Consider the following 12531-nt stretch of genomic DNA (forward strand, 5'->3'; position numbering starts at 1 on the left):
CCAGGTTGACCTGGTACTGGAGAAGCTGCAGGGCAAGGCCGGGGTTAACCTGGGGCCTGCGCAGCCTACCGGTGCTATGCCCGGGTTGACATGGTGCTGCGGGACCCGCCTGGGCAGAACCACTGGCCAGGAAAAGCAGCATGCAGCCGAAGCCGGCTTCCTATGTGTTGCTGGGGACAGGAGGAGGCCGACCAGGTCTGCACTGGCCAGCAGAAGTGGCGGAGGTGCCGTGTGCCGCTTGGGACTGACCGGTGCAGGCTTGTCCCGTTCCAAGCGGCACACGGCTCTGCTGCCGTTTCTGCTGGCCAGTGCAGACCCAGCCAGGCTCCTCCCATCTCCAGCAGCATGTGCAAAGCGGGCCCCTCGGCGCCTCATGCGCGGGTGGCCGGCCCAGAGAGCTGCAGTGCCCAGGGGGAGACTGGCCAGGGGAGCAGGCGCTGCCTTGCTGTGGGGCAGGGCAGGGCAGGGCAGGGCAGCTGGGCTGGCTTGAAGGGGGGGGTGAGGAGGCAGGCCGGGTCAGCACTGCCAGTGGCCACTGCTTGGCCTCCCGTGCAGGGCCTCTACCTCGGGCCCTTGGGGTAAGCAGCTTCTCTCCCCTCACTGCCGGCTGGGGCCTGCGGGCCGGCCCTGCCCACCTCGCTTGCAGCTCCGCACTCCCTGCCCGCCTTGCCTTCGCCGCCGGCTCCGTGCTTTGTGGTGCCGTGGCTGCAGTCGCGGCTTGCTGCGTGCTCCGCAGCGGCAGCGCTGCCACTGCCACGGGCCAGATAAAATGGCTTGGTGGGCCACTTGGCGGCCCGCGGGCCGTATGTTGGACAAGCCTGCTTTATAGAATCACTGGTTAATAGAATCAGCCACTTATTTGAATCAATATGGGAAAACCAAAACCATTTGTATATTATTACATGTAAAAGTTGTTCATATTAAAATCACATTTTTTGGTTTTTGGAATCATTTTACCAGCGAAGCCCGGGGATTTTGCAGTTTTGTAAGGAGCCCTATGCAGGCTGGCAGAGTTCCACCTTGCAGGGGGCTGGGAGGGAGCAGGAGGAGGGTGGTCAGGCAGTGGACACCATGTGCACATACATGCACATGGCCCCTTGCAGCCTGGAGAGCAGGTCCTGCAGGTCAGTTGGGGGATTGGGGCGGAGGGGTTGAGATTTGAGCCCCTTTTGGGCAGAAGGGAGTTGGCCAGGGCTGGGGCCCCAGTGGGGAGTGGGACGGGGCCATGGGTGTCTCATCCAGGGGGTGGAGGCAGGGCTCCCTGGTGATGTGCCCCCTGTGTATACAATAGCTTTGAGGGGGGCAGCCCTATTCTGCTGTTTTCACTGCCTTTGCCCACCCCCACCCTGCACACAGATCAGGGGGGCACAGGTCCCCCCTTCCCCTCTGGGAGTGCACGCTGCAGTGGGGAGCTGGCCCCAGCCCCAAGCCTCAGCCTGCAGTGGGAAGCAGCAGGCAGGGAGCCAGGCTCCACTTTGCTGCAGCAGCCACCGCCTCCTACCAGGGGAAGGGGGCTGTGGACCTGGGTCTCGGGCCCTGTAGCCCTGGCAGCTGAGGGACCCTGAGCTGAGGGTGAGGGGCACTAGCAGGGCTGGGGGACTGTGGGGTGGAAGTAAGAGGTATGAGCAGGGGCAGGAGGCTGTGGAGGAGGAGTGAGTATCTGTGTGCTTAAAAAAATGGGTCTCCTTTTAGTGGAATCAGCTGATTAACAGAATCAAATCACCATTTCCCAAAGTAATTCTAACAAGAGGAAACCACTGTGCTTCGCAAATTTAGGATATAAAATGCTTCACCAGCAGTCTTATAAACAAATTTGACTGATTCCACACACCAGATTCCTGCTGTATGTCCCAGAGGATAGATTTAGATAGGTCAAATACTAGAACTGTTTCAGCAGATCCTATAAGCTGTGGATACATGAAATAGGACCATAAATTTTAGCATGTCTTAGCTTTCTATTCCCCTTATCTGATTAAAATGTATGTCTGCCTTTTCAGTAACTTGCTTCCTGCTTCAAAAATGAATTATCTTCCTAGTGTGTGAGTATAAGAACTGTTCTCATGGTATATCAAGTCCAGATAAGCTGAGAAGGGGCAGCAAAAAAGTTAAATATTTTAAAAAATGGATTAAAGGCAGTAGGAGACGGGACAGAACAGTTTATATTATTGTGTTTTGGTTCTGTAAGGAGTAAGAGAGAGAAATCCTGTCTTGCACATCTTGGTGATACTTTGTGTTGTAATTGCTGTTAGGTTAATTTAGATTTCTCTTCCAACACCTATTTCTCCAACTTTGAAAGCCTTTAAAATAGGTCATACAGTGTCATTTTGGAGAACCCATATGTCTAATATTTCCTGCCAGTAGCTTTTTCATTGTTTCTTGTTATCAAATTAAGCATATGCTTCTCTCAAGTTTACCAGTACCTGGGACTGACCCTTAACTTTGGAAAAACAAAGGTGCTTCACCAGCCTGCTCCAGGCCAGTTAACTCCCCCAACAAAGATCCTCACTGATGGACAGGAGTTGGAGAAGTTGAGGAGTTGAACATTTTTTATACTTTGGCAGCCAACATTGGCATGGAGATCCAGTATAGGATCCAATGTGCCAGCTCTGCCTTCATCATGTGTTCAATGATTACAACATCAGGACTTGAACAAAGCTCCTATTATATAAGGCTGTGGTAATCACATCTTTTCTTTGGCTGTGAAGCGTGGGTGACCTCCAGGTATCACCTGAAAAGCCTGGAATGTCTTCACCAGCACAACTTCTGGGAGATCCTTGGCATAAAATGGGAAGATTATTGCACAAATGCCAGGATCCTCATGGATGCTAACACCACCAGTATGGAAGCATTGATTATTCAGCATCAGCTGCGGTGGACAGGACATGGTGTGCACATGCCTGATATACATTTACCAAAACAACTGCTATACTCCCAGCTCAGCCAAAGACAAAGGACCCATGGGGGCCAGAGGAAACACTTCAAGGACACCCTCAAGGCAAACATTCAGAAGCGTGACATTGCCATCACAAACTGGGAAAAACTAGCCTGGGACAGGGCTAGTTTATCTGTCCTTTGGCCAAGATGCTCATTTTCATGTATTTCTTTGTCAAGCTCGCACACCTGGCATCTTTGGTTCTTTTATCTCTGTACCTGTCCAGATTCATTTTTTCTTTACTCCTAGCACTCCCTTTTTTATTCAGCTTCTCTGCTCATTATTGTGTTTTTATTTTTTACGTGTCTTATCAGGTCACTTAGCAGTCCCTGAGGCCTGTGCTCTGCTCATTAGGTCATGCAGCAGTCAGAATTGTTCTCTCTTATTTTAACCACTGCTTAACCTAATTCGAAAATCACCACACTCAAGTTGGAAACTTTTGGTGGTGGTTTCCATAAGAGAAGCTTGTGTGCCTTACCTATTCTTTACCTCTGGTCAAGGGCACAAGGGATCAGAACAGTTGCAAAGGTCCTCAAGTCTTTATGCTGCTGTGGCAGCTTCCTCTGTTGCCATGGGCTCATGGGCATTTTTCAAGTGCTTAACACTTTGTTTTGTTAATGCTAATTGTTCAACAACCTTTTATCCCAGTGCTCCCCACTACTAGATGATTTCCCAAACCCTACATGAAACTTGGTAGGGAAACTTCTAGTTTACGTAGTTTACAGTATTCCTTCACTTCCTTCTCTCCCTAGAAGGGATAAAAACTCACAGGTCATACAAAAAAAAAAAAGCTTTATTCCCACTCAATCTTTCAGTGATAAAGTGATGGGCTCTGTGGATGAGGGGAGAGCAGTGGACATAGTATACCTTGCCTTCAGTACAGCTGTTTATATGCTCAGCAAACTTGTGGATTACACTAAGTTGGGTGGAATTGCATACACTCCAGGGTGCAGGGCTACGATCCAGAATGACCTGGATAGACTGGAGAAATGGTCCTCCATCAATGAGATGAGATTCAATAAGGGCAAGTGTAAAGTCCTGCACTTGGGATGGAATAATTCCAAGTACAACTACAGATTGGCTGGGCTGCAGTACCACAGAGAAGGACCTGGGGGTTATGGTGGACCATAAGCTGAATAGGAGCCAACAATACACTCTTGTGGCAAAAAAAGCCCAAAGCATCCTGGGTTGTATTAATTAGAGTACCACTTGCAAATCAAGGGAAGTGATTCTTTCCCTTTATTCAGCACTAGTGTACTGAATAGTGCTGAACATTATTGATGTACTGTATCTGGAGTACTGTGTTCAATTTTGGGCCCCACAGTTCAAAAAGGATGTGAAGAGTTTGGAAAGAGTCCAGCACAGAGCAACAAAAATGATTAAGGGCCTGGGAGACAATGTATGAAGAAAGGCTGAAAGAACACAGGTTATTTAGCCTGGAGAAGACTTAGTGGGGATTGGATAAAAGTCTTCAAATACCTGAAGAGTGATTGTAGAGAGGAAAGAGATGGGCTTTTCCTGTAGCTGTAGGGGACAGAACTAGGAGCAATGGCTTCAAGCTGCAGCAGGGGAAATTTAGGATGGAGATTAAGAGGAATTTTCTGACTATGAGGATTGTCAAGCATTGGAACAGGCTACCAGAAGAATCTGTGGAACCTCCAACCTTGGAAACTTTCAGAAGGAGGTTAGACAGACACTTGGCTGCAATGGTTTAGTTGGGGGTGATCCTGCCTTGAGCAGGGAGCTGAACTAGATGACCTCATGTCACCCATTTTGTGTTTGTGTTTTTGATACTTCTTCCTTAGGTGTAGCACCTTGCATTTGTCAGCACTGAACTTCATCCTGTTGACTCTTGCCCACTTTTCCAGTCTATCAGGATTTCCTTCTGAATTTTGCTCCTGTCTTTCATTGTGTTTGTGTTTCTTCCCAGTTTCTTCCCAGTTGAGATGGTTGTGCTACCTGCACAGGACACTCATCCTGTTGATCCCCACCTGTCAGCCTTTGTGAAATGGTCTTGTTTAAGTGTGGATTTCAGGTGTCTCTCCCAAAATCATGCTCCTTGTAGTAGTTGCCTCACTCTTGGTCACAATGCTAAGGCAGTCCTTTGACAGGCTAGCTCTATTCCTGATGGTTAAGCCATTTCTAGGGAAATTCGAGCAGGGCTAAAGGAGGCCAGGTGGATATGATGGGTTAAATGCCAGTTAGGTGTATACAAACTGACAAATAGCTTCTGGTGCATATGCATTGAGTTAGTAGGTTAACATGCAGAAACATAAGTGGCCAGAGTACTGTGGAATGGCCTTGGAGGACTATTAGGACTTGGAGAACAGGTAGAAGTGTTGGTCAAAAAACAATATGTACTTTCCCCCATGCTACCAACCAAGAATTCAGGCACAGGCACAACATACACATAAACATATGACTATACACCACACATAGCTATGTTTAGTAGGCCTACTGTGTGCTATAGCTTAAGGCCTCTGGCACGCATTCATTTAAAGGCATCATGGGATCTGACCCCTGATCCCAACACTCGTACTGCCATGTCACACTTGCATCGCCAAAGGCACAATTATGGAATCAATCCAAATCATACCCTTTCTATCTACCAGTGTAGGAGGGGCCTGGGATCATGATCCTGGGCTCCCCAGGCACCACCAAGTTGAAAGCCAGGTATCTGAAGCTGAGTGTGATTTGGGACTGTCCCACACCCAGGAAGTTTAAATCCCACACCTGGCAGCTCCAATGGGACTGCCAGGCATGGGGAGGAGGGATCAGAGGTTCAGCATGGGGAGCTCAAGTCCCCACCAAAGACTTAAACCTTGGGTATGGGCTTTAAGGTCACTGGCAGAGGAAGCCCTTTGGTTTCCTCCTCTGGGAGCCTCATCCCATGTGGGGGAGTTTAGGCCTGGGGGTTGAACTCCTTAGCAGGGAGCCTGCAAGGCAGCCCCTGACCCAGTTGAAGAACTGGGGCTGCCTTGGCGACTGATGGTGGGACAATCAGCTGGGAGAGCTTCTGACATGCCACACATTCAATTTAAGTCACCACACAAAACCTCCATGAAAATGTTCTGCATTGTATGCAGAAGATTTTTATGGCTGGTTTGCCATTTTATGGCACCTCATATTAAGTGCACGTGTAGCACACTTGCCATTTATATCACCATACGTGTAATATGTAGGAGGGCCTTATGAGTATGACACGTGCTGTGCCTCCTGTTGCCATTTGATGTTACCAGTAGTTCCTGTCTTTAAAAAGTATTGTTTATTTTTAGGGAGTACAATAGCAGGGAGGGAGCATACATAGCAAATTGAGGGTAGACAGCAACAGGTAGACTTTTAAAGGTAAAATTCTTGTGTTCAACTTCCTAGATCATCACTGTAGACAGAAGTACTGCAGCAGCCGGTGTCCTGAACTCCAGGAGACAGACTGATATAAGAAGGTCATATGCAGATCAGAATGTAAAATAAATCTATTTGAGAGCAGAGTACACAGACAGAACAAACACTTCAACAAACAACACTTCACAGATCTTCACTTGGGGTGCTGAACATGCAGCATACAGAATTATTTTTCCTTTGTTACTTGCCTACACTGGCTTTTCTTTTAGGAGCAGGCTTGTTATTGAGTTTCTATTTGTATAAACATGAGTTTAATTTATGGAAAAGATGCATTTTGGTTTTCAAACCTGGAAAATTGGACAAACTTACAGTATACTGCTTTTAACACTTTGCAGTACTGATATTAAATAATTTTCCACTCTGGTGAGCTATGCAGTTCAGTAGTTTCTGCTACCTTCCTGTTGATAATTTTTTTTCCTGTGAACTAGTGACCTAGATTTGAAAGAACCCCCCCCTCTCCCCCCCCCCCCCCAGCAGGATAGTGCTCAAAGCACTTTAATTAATTTGGAGAGTGTGTTTGTTTTCAAAGTTTTACTCCACTGGATACCCAATCAAATAATTTTAGGCTTCCAAATTTTTATAGGGACACTATAGAATGCTGAAATCGTTACCCAGCCTAACGAACAACAGTTTGATAATTTCAATGAAAGTAATATAAGTATTTCCTTTCAGTATTGTGCTTGAGCAAGTGCATTAGAAAGTGAAATCAACCCATTTATTTCAGCTTGTCGCTATTTACTTTTTTTGCTGATTTTTCCCAGAAATTTAAAAGTGCAGAAAAATGCAGAGCATTGAATAAGGACAGAAATAAAAACAGAGAGACTACAAATGAATTATTCAGATCTTTCTGATTAAAATCCTTTTCCATTCTGCTATATATTTTGTCTATGTTAGAAAAATTGTAATAGAAATGCTTTAGAGCAGGACGAGGCAATTATTTTGGCTGGAGGGCCAATTAACGAGTTTTGGTGAGCTGTCCAGGGCTGCAAGGGTACCCTGCCCTTTAATGGGCATCCCACCCCCCTGGTTGCCATCTTGGGACCAGAAGTCCTGGCTCTTGACTTTGCCACTGAATATGAATGGTGCGTGCCCCCGGCGGCTGGGGGGGCATGGCTGTGCTGGTGACAGTGGTGGGAGCCTGGAGCTCCCTCAGATGCCACCAGTGGTGTCGGTGGTGGGGTGGTGAATGCCAACTGCCTGCAGGCACCACTGACACTGTCAGCGACGCCTTTTTGGAGGGGGTGCACTGCCATGCTCAGGCAGTGCACGTGCACCCTCTGTGCATTGCCCCTGCCACTGGAGGTCCCTCCCTTTGCCCCAGAATTAGTCCTTTCCATATTGAGAGCACAAAAAAAAAATCATATACTAAAAAAAAATCAAACATCTACTGTAATTTATTTTAATTTTATTGAAACATATTTTTGTCCTGATTTATGTGTGTTTGCATAGTATATCTAGAGGTGATTGCATAACAGCTCAAAATACAGTTGTACTCTTTTATGCTGTATGTGGGGGGTAAGAGGGTATATGTGGTGGGTGGTTGGGGAGTGAGGTGTGTGTGGTATGGGTATGGTGGGTGGGGGAGTGTGGGTGGGGTGGGTGTAGAGGGGTGTGGGTATGTGTTTGGGGTGGGGGCTGTGGGAGGGTGTGGGGTATATGATGGGGTGTGGGAGTGTGTGTGGGAGGGTGTGCCTCGGGGTGTGGTGGGGTGGGCGTGTGTGTGGGGGCTGCGGGAGGTTGGGTGTATTGGGGGAGAGTGTGCAGGGGGGTGGTTTACAGAGTCCCTGGAGTGTGCCAGTCCCTGCATCTGCATGTGGTGGTAGCGAGTGGGACCAGTCCTGCCTGGCCCCATAGCGCGCATCTCCCTGAGCTCCCACTCTAGTCCCTGGCCGTAGGTGGTGGCAGGGTGCAGGGTCAGCCTTCCCCTCTCCCCCTGGCCCCATAGCACATGGCTCTCCATGGCCCCACCCCTTTCCCCCAGTGTGAGTCCCTGGTCCTGGCCCAGTGGGGCCTGTACCTGAATTCCCAGGCAGGCAGGGAGGGTGGGAGCAGCCATGGGGTGGCCAGCAAAAGCTTTGCCCAGGTAAAGGCTCCTTTTCTGTAGTGCCCCCTGGCTCGGGTGGGTCAGGCTAGGCCAGGAGGATGGTTGCTTAGCAAGCAGAGCCCCACCTCCTGCAGGGACACACTGGCTTGCAGAGGGGCAGTGAGGACCAGGGCTTACGGAGGGTGGTGGTGTGGGCTGGATGGAATTGCCTGGCAGGCTGCATTTGGGCTATGTTTTTCCCACCCCTGCTTTAGAGTCCCCTCACTGGGTCCCTGCCTCTGTGCTGCCACAGAGGGAGATACGTGGGGCCAGGAGGCAGAGAGCAAGCCACAGATATGGCTGTGTGGGAAGGATGCTGCTGTGACTGGAATGGTGCCTGGGCTCTGGCACCATTCCAGATAAGCTCTTTTCCAGGATTTAGAAAGAAGTAGCACATGAAACTGAAGATCAAATAGCAAATCATTTTTAACGAACTGTGTAGATGGGTAAGGTTCCCTATGTTTATATGTAAGTGGGGGAAGAAAATGATCTGGGGAACTCCATCTTACATGAAGAGACTAAAAGAGCTCGGCTTATTTAGTTTAGTAGAGTGACAGCGGAGAAGAGATGTAATTCCTTTCTGTAAATACATTGAGGGGTTAACGCCAGAGAGAAAAAACACTGTTTAAGTTAAAGGACAAAGCTGCCATGGATGTAAGTTGGTCATGAATACATGTAGGGTGAAAATTAGAAGAAGGTTTCCAGCCATGTCAATGATGAGGTTTTGCAACAGTTTTTCAATAGTGGTTGCATCCACAGCGCATCCAAACCTGCAGCTGCTTTTAAGATGGAGCTCAATCATGTTATGAAAGATTACATGACATGGTTAACTGTGATAGCAAGAGACTGGACTCAGTGATCCAGGAGGTCCTTTCTATTCTATTTTGCTATTAATATCAAGAACCCAACTCTGCAGGCTCTGGAAGAAGGAGGGGAATACGTATTTTCATTTACCAAAATGATACTTTAACTTCCAGTATCTTTAGACCTCCCTCAGCTAGAGATTAGAGTTGTATATCCCAGTAGAAAGTTTATAAATCTTTTTCCATTGGCATAAAGCTCCTGTTTTTAGCTCCCTATGGTCATAAGGTATCAGGCTGTAGTTAATTCACTGGTGTGATAATTGAATATTGCTCATCTCAGCCTTAAGGTCAATGTAGTTTGCCTGGAGGTGGAGTTTCAACACTTCTATCCATGTAGGTGGGTTTCTTTGGCAGGGAAATGCTTTATAAACAGGAACAGATATTTCAAATTATTGTGTGTGGATTATTGGTATAGATCCTAATGGCTTAAAGGTAGAAAGTGCATGATAAAGTTTGTCACATGGTTCTGCAATTTAACATTGCCACTATATATATGATGTTTGGAAGTGAATGAGAGTATTCAGGTTTCAAAGAAACAAGTTCAAAATGTATTGGAATATAAAAATAGGAGGACAACAGACAAATTCATTAGATATTTCTTGCACCTTGCTCAGTAAAGGATTTTTTCATTTACATTGCTCATTGCTTACTTATTAATCAACATATTCTTGTTTTCACTGCTAAACAAAATGGATTTGCTGCTGACAATGAGTTAACTTAAAATATTGAAGGAAAGTGAGTGGAGAGTTTACAGGAATAATTTGTCCTCAGATCCAGGGTATCCAGATCATAGCAGTGAAAACCTAAGCATCTAGTGGAAAACATCAATACAAGGTTCATCAGAGATTTCAGTATGTCCTTCTGTGGTAGAGACATGTCTTGGAGTTCCACACATGCAACCAGCCTCAGACAGTTTGGCACCAACAGCCAGCACCTTGCTATGAAGCCCTTCTTAAATAGGTGGGTTCTTTTAGATATTCCCATCTCGTTTGCTGACAGTTTGCTCTCTCATATTGCCTGAATTTAACTACAGAAAAAAATACTTGTGTTGGATAGGCCCCTCCAAACGATGTAAAGGGAAGGGAAATTTTAGCTGTGCCGAATTTCCAAGAGTTACTCACTTGCTCTTGGACAATAAGAACCCAAATTAATATTGCTCTCAGATCCTGGGACTTTGGAGCTTACAAAAGAAGTTTCCATAAAACTGGGAGACTTCGTTCACTCCACCATTCTGTTATTCAAAAGAGGGAATTTCTGCCTGAGATTAACCACCTGTACTTGCTTAATGGACATTTTTTTAGATCTAGTGCACGAAGCAGAGCAGAGAGAGATGACAGAGGAAGTATATCGTTTTAATTGATCAAAATTATCCTTAAATGTTTCCTAACTTTAAAAAGCTAGAAATGAAGTGACATTGACTGATATTTATTCTGTTATATCTTAAACTCTGTACAGATTTGGGATCTTCAGATAGACCTTTCTCCTGTGAAGTTCCATTTCTTGAACCTTCTTCTCCAAAACAGACTTGGGCTTCCTTTGGGTGAGTGAAAAGCTCAGTAAGTCCTTACAAACATAATGGAAAATTAAATTGTATCTGAATATGCCCATGTTAGAGCCCAAAACTAAGAGATTACAAAATGCACACGGTTCTTTTAAACCTCTGAAAAGTTGTTGTTGTTTTTTTGTTTTGTTTTGGGTTGGGGGGTGTTGGTTTTTTTGGGCAACCCAATCTACCAACATTTTACTTTCATGCTCACATCCAGGCCATATACAACTTGCCAATTCCTCCTCGGCATCTGTACAATTTGTTCTTTTCCTTTTCATTCCCACATCTGAGTCTCCTCAGATCTTTATTACCAGGGACCTACCAATATCAAGGAGGCAGGCAGCCGATTTCATAGCCAGCCACCATTTTCATGGACTTACCATGATGCCCACCCCCCACCTCTGATTGGCAGATGAGCCCCAGTGTCCCCACCTCTTGACACTGATTAGTCAAGAGGGATATCCATCATGTGGCCCACCCTTCACCACTGATTGCCCAAGAGGGCTGTCTGTCATACAGCCCCACTCGTTGCTACTGATTGACAGAGTGGGGCAGGGCCTCATGACAGACAGCACTCTCATCCAATCAGTGCTGACAAGTGGGGGTGGGGAGGCCACCATCTTGGCTGCTCTCCTCCAGACTGTGTGGCCAGGCTACAGCAGCCATGGGGACTGCTGGCCCTCACTGGGATGCCAAAACTTTATTTTTAGTAAGGTTTTTTTTTGTGGATTTCATGGACAATCCCTACTCATTATATCCTGCCTTGGTGACTTTTTTTTACTGCAGAACTGTATGATCTTTGGAGACAGCATTCACTTTTTAGACCAGTCCCTTCCCCTTCCTCAAGTTACTAACAACTCACTTTACACTCATGTTACACAGATAGTGATCCCGGCAGCTGTTCAAGGACACACATACTAGTGAGAAGCAAAATGAACAGCCTTCAGACTTTCAGCTGTCACTGAGCTGTGCCAGTGACCTAGAGGTGAAACATGCTGTGGTCCATTGAGTCCCCTAAGCTGTCCAGTTCCCTGGCTTTAGAAACTTCCACTGGCTGGTTTTTCTACATCTGCAAATACTGGAGCCCAGCCGCTGCTGTTAGACGGACTCAGCGCCTAGGCAGGAGGAACTATACCAAACTGCTGAGTAAGTGAAATTAGCCAACAGTAGCTGGCAGAGAGAGAAAAGCAGATCGAAGGAGCTTTTTAAAAACAAAATGGGCTATTTGGAAAAAATGAGGAAAGGTAATGGCCTGCTGAATGAGAGAGGTTATTCCTGAGGTTACTGACATGCAGATCACGTGGCTAGATATTGTTTCAATTTGCTGGGCTAATTTGATACTGATAAAACGAGAGACTAATAGCACTGAAGAAAGTCAGGCACAGCAGAAGCTTTCACCAGGGAAACTTAGTTAATTCTACTGGTGGTAGGAAAGTAATTGTTCCTCTGCTCCAAATCCATGCTGTTCTTTGGACAGACGGAAAGATGATAAATCTGCAAATGGTTCTGTGAATTTGGAGAACTCCAGACTCAGCTGGTGAAGTTCTGGCCAGGTTCCTTTTGTAAAAAGCATAAGGGAACAGAAACACACCACACAAAGGTAACTGGCTTTGGAGAACAAGCAAGCCAAACCTTGCCTGCCCATTTGAGTGTCAGCATTCCTAAATGTTACAGCACAATGACAGATCATCATTACTGAATGACA

Source organism: Alligator mississippiensis, chromosome 5 (genome assembly GCF_030867095.1).
Source record: "Alligator mississippiensis isolate rAllMis1 chromosome 5, rAllMis1, whole genome shotgun sequence".
NCBI lineage: Eukaryota > Metazoa > Chordata > Crocodylia > Alligatoridae > Alligator > Alligator mississippiensis.